The 5,000-nt window shown below is 53.3% G+C and overlaps 1 non-coding gene across 1 annotated transcript; it reads left to right on the top strand.

Moving 5' to 3' along the window:
- Window positions 1-2,796: 2,796 nt before the first annotated feature.
- On the top strand, window positions 2,797-4,689 carry LOC126305321 (small subunit ribosomal RNA). The gene has a single exon (XR_007553387.1). It is a non-coding gene; the product is annotated as a small subunit ribosomal RNA (ribosomal RNA).
- Window positions 4,690-5,000: the final 311 nt, after the last annotated feature.

Below are 5,000 nucleotides of genomic sequence, written 5' to 3'. Positions count from 1 at the left end.
ACTCTGGTTGTACCACATTATCCCTTAACCTAACTCAAGTTGTCCCTTAACCTAACTCAAGTTGTCCCTTAACCTAACTCAAGTTGTCCCTTAACCTAACTCAAGTTGTCCCTTAACCTAACTCAAGTTGTCCCTTAACCTAACTCAAGTTGTCCCTTAACCTAACTCAAGTTGTCCCTTAACCTAACTCAAGTTGTCCCTTAACCTAACTCAAGTTGTCCCTTAACCTAACTCAAGTTGTCCCTTAACCTAACTCAAGTTGTCCCTTAACCTAACTCAAGTTGTCCCTTAACCTAACTCAAGTTGTCCCTTAACCTAACTCAAGTTGTCCCTTAACCTAACTCAAGTTGTCCCTTAACCTAACTCAAGTTGTCCCTTAACCTAACTCAAGTTGTCCCTTAACCTAACTCAATTTGTCCCTTAACCTAACTCAATTTGTCCCTTAACCTAACTCAATTTGTCCCTTAACCTAACTCAATTTGTCCCTTAACCTAACTCAATTTGTCCCTTAACCTAACCCACGTTGTCCCTTAACCTAACTCAATTTGTCCCTTAACCTAACTCAATTTGTCCCTTAACCTAACTCAATTTGTCCCTTAACCTAACTCAATTTGTCCCTTAACCTAACCCACGTTGTCCCTTAACCTAACTCAATTTGTCCCTTAACCTAACCCACGTTGTCCCTTAACCTAACCCACGTTGTCCCTTAACCTAACCCACGTTGTCCCTTAACCTAACCCACGTTGTCCCTTAACCTAACCCACGTTGTCCCTTAACCTAACCCACGTTGTCCCTTAACCTAACCCACGTTGTCCCTTAACCTAACCCACGTTGTCCCTTAACCTAACCCACGTTGTCCCTTAACCTAACCCACGTTGTCCCTTAACCTAACCCACGTTGTCCCTTAACCTAACCCACGTTGTCCCTTAACCTAACCCACGTTGTCCCTTAACCTAACCCACGTTGTCCCTTTGCCTAACATAGTTCACTGCTCGGAATCTCTGGTGTCGTTGTTATCCTCATGTAGATGTCTTGCGAGTGTTGCTTACTTTCCACATATTCCCGCTATCCACTGTCAATTGTACTGCAATAGGACTATATCGCCGCCCCCCCCCCCCTCTGTCCCCCTCTTTGTGTCTCTGTCCTCTCAAGCTGGTCGGTCTGGCGTTTGAGTGTTAAATGAGCCTCGCAGCTGTTCAGTTGCATTCAGATGTCGACGCCCTCAGTGTACGTCGTGGTATGGTCTGTGTCCATTGTCCGCTGATGTCGTACGCGTAACCCACACGCTGTACCGATCATCGGTCGTTACGTACAGAGTGAAGTAGTGTGATACGTGTGACCGTACGCTGGCTGTGCCCAACGGTGTCGAATCTCAATTTCCATATGTTGTGCTCGATGCTACTTGTCTCGTCTCCCAATAACAGCTAGGTTGCACTGTGGTACGCCGTAGAGGCGTGTGGGAGGAACGTACGAACGCATTGTATGTCACCCTGGGTCGCTGGGGGTGGTGGTGCGGTGAGTCAGGTCAGGTCAGGTCAGGTCAGGTCAGGTCAGCGTGAGCCGTCTGATGTAGTGACGCGTGTATTCCGACTTTGTCGTATTGCCTCACACAAAGTGCTACCCTGGTGGACCGCGTTCCATATCTGGGACATGCCGCAGATGCCGGTTGACAGTGGATCGCGGAAGGGACATCGCATATGTGCGCGGGCCACCTTCCACGTGTTCTCTTCTGCACATGTCGCAGTGTGTATGTGGTCTGATGTAGCGTGTCGTGACACATGACATCCTGGCATGCAAGAATTGTTGAATTCGCAAATGTAGGTGGACATCTACGTTTACTGCCCAAGATACGCAAATGAACTGGAAATCCGTTGTTGAGCGGTTGTTCACGCTGGAGGTGAATCTGTGATGGCGACGATCGGTACAGCTATTAACCGGTTGTTTCAGCGGTACCCGCCACATCCACACACGTGACTAGGTCCATGTGGGTATGAAGCGATACGCGGCGGTGGCTTGGTGGGACTGTTCCCGGCCGGTGAAGGGGGGCCGCCCGGCGTGTTGGCCGCGCGCTGCGTGGGCGCACGCGCAACAGGCGGCTGGTGGGGGGCGCCGAGTGGCAGGAGCGCCAGCCGACGGGCCCGGCAGGCGGTGCAGCTACGCTGCGGCGCACCCTGCACGCGGCGCCTGGCGGCCAAAGTTGGTTCAGCCGAGCCCGGTGCGAAGCGCGGTGGACATCTGCAGTGTGCTGGTCTGATTGAGGACTGTGTGCGTTGAGGATGCGCCGCCGCCTGGCACTCGGCGCCGCGACGCCGTCTGCTGCTCGGTCGCCCCAGCGGTTCTCGCAGGTGGTTTGTATCGCAGTTGTGCGGACGTGTTGGCGCGTGCGCTGTGCTGGGAGAGTTCGCTTCTGCACCCAAGTGGGGCTTTGCCCTTGTGTGGCGCTGGCGTTGGAGCTGCCGGTCACCATAGGTGGCGCGTGTTGTCTCCCGCCGGCAATGCCACGACAGCACGCTCCCGGGCCTCTGTCGGCAGCGGCAAGCTCAGTTGGGAGCAAGGGTGTTCGCACTAAAACCGTCTACTCGCCTAACTCCGGGCGATTGCGCCTCTCTCGAAACCGACCAAGTACCTAGGACGGCGCTGCGCGCCGCCGGGACCTGAGAGGGTTTCGAGGTGTATCGTGCAGGGGAGCTCGGCCTCCTCCTGTTTGCAGAATAATTGAGCGGACGCTTGCGTGTTCGCGCGGGCCCCCGGGACACACTCCCGGGCGGCCGGCTGCTCAGCTCTAGTTGACGCAGCTCCCTGGTTGATCCTGCCAGTAGTCATATGCTTGTCTCAAAGATTAAGCCATGCATGTCTCAGTACAAGCCGCATTAAGGTGAAACCGCGAATGGCTCATTAAATCAGTTATGGTTCCTTAGATCGTACCCACGTTACTTGGATAACTGTGGTAATTCTAGAGCTAATACATGCAAACAGAGTCCCGACCAGAGATGGAAGGGACGCTTTTATTAGATCAAAACCAATCGGATTGGCTTGTCTGGTCCGTTTGCCTTGGTGACTCTGAATAACTTTGGGCTGATCGCACGGTCCTCGTACCGGCGACGCATCTTTCAAATGTCTGCCTTATCAACTGTCGATGGTAGGTTCTGCGCCTACCATGGTTGTAACGGGTAACGGGGAATCAGGGTTCGATTCCGGAGAGGGAGCCTGAGAAACGGCTACCACATCCAAGGAAGGCAGCAGGCGCGCAAATTACCCACTCCCGGCACGGGGAGGTAGTGACGAAAAATAACGATACGGGACTCATCCGAGGCCCCGTAATCGGAATGAGTACACTTTAAATCCTTTAACGAGTATCTATTGGAGGGCAAGTCTGGTGCCAGCAGCCGCGGTAATTCCAGCTCCAATAGCGTATATTAAAGTTGTTGCGGTTAAAAAGCTCGTAGTTGGATTTGTGTCCCACGCTGTTGGTTCACCGCCCGTCGGTGTTTAACTGGCATGTATCGTGGGACGTCCTGCCGGTGGGGCGAGCCGAAGGGGTGCTTTCGCGTCCCGAGGCGGACCCCGTTTAAATCCTACCAGGGTGCTCTTTGTTGAGTGTCTCGGTGGGCCGGCACGTTTACTTTGAACAAATTAGAGTGCTTAAAGCAGGCAAGCCCGCCTGAATACTGTGTGCATGGAATAATGGAATAGGACCTCGGTTCTATTTTGTTGGTTTTCGGAACCCGAGGTAATGATTAATAGGGACAGGCGGGGGCATTCGTATTGCGACGTTAGAGGTGAAATTCTTGGATCGTCGCAAGACGAACAGAAGCGAAAGCATTTGCCAAGTATGTTTTCATTAATCAAGAACGAAAGTTAGAGGTTCGAAGGCGATCAGATACCGCCCTAGTTCTAACCATAAACGATGCCAGCCAGCGATCCGCCGCAGTTCCTCCGATGACTCGGCGGGCAGCCTCCGGGAAACCAAAGCTTTTGGGTTCCGGGGGAAGTATGGTTGCAAAGCTGAAACTTAAAGGAATTGACGGAAGGGCACCACCAGGAGTGGAGCCTGCGGCTTAATTTGACTCAACACGGGAAACCTCACCAGGCCCGGACACCGGAAGGATTGACAGATTGATAGCTCTTTCTTGATTCGGTGGGTGGTGGTGCATGGCCGTTCTTAGTTGGTGGAGCGATTTGTCTGGTTAATTCCGATAACGAACGAGACTCTAGCCTGCTAACTAGTCGCGTGACATCCTTCGTGCTGTCAGCGATTACTTTTCTTCTTAGAGGGACAGGCGGCTTCTAGCCGCACGAGATTGAGCAATAACAGGTCTGTGATGCCCTTAGATGTTCTGGGCCGCACGCGCGCTACACTGAAGGAATCAGCGTGTCTTCCTAGGCCGAAAGGTCGGGGTAACCCGCTGAACCTCCTTCGTGCTAGGGATTGGGGCTTGCAATTGTTCCCCATGAACGAGGAATTCCCAGTAAGCGCGAGTCATAAGCTCGCGTTGATTACGTCCCTGCCCTTTGTACACACCGCCCGTCGCTACTACCGATTGAATGATTTAGTGAGGTCTTCGGACTGGTACGCGGCATCGACTCTGTCGTTGCCGATGCTACCGGAAAGATGACCAAACTTGATCATTTAGAGGAAGTAAAAGTCGTAACAAGGTTTCCGTAGGTGAACCTGCGGAAGGATCATTACCGACTAGACTGCATGTCTTTCGATGTGCGTGTCGTGTCGCGCAACACGCTACCTGTACGGCAGTGGCCGTGCGCCGCGTGCGGAACCACGCGTGCCTCTCAAAACTAGCGGAAGTGTTGTTGTTGTGTGGTACGAGCGCTGAAGCTCTGGAGCGGCTGGCCTGCGGTACCTGGCGCCTGGCGCCGGTTTTGAATGACGTTCGCCCGAGTGCCTGTCCGCTCCGGTGTGGAGCCGTACGACGCCCATCGGCTGTGAGGCCGTTGGACACAAAAAAATAGTGGAACAGGGGCCGTCAGACGCCTCAGTCCCG

Source organism: Schistocerca gregaria, unplaced genomic scaffold (genome assembly GCF_023897955.1).
Source record: "Schistocerca gregaria isolate iqSchGreg1 unplaced genomic scaffold, iqSchGreg1.2 ptg000310l, whole genome shotgun sequence".
Taxonomy (NCBI): Eukaryota; Metazoa; Arthropoda; class Insecta; order Orthoptera; family Acrididae; genus Schistocerca; species Schistocerca gregaria.
Note: the sequence above shows the minus strand (reverse complement) of the source record. Positions and strands in the feature narration are given on the sequence as shown.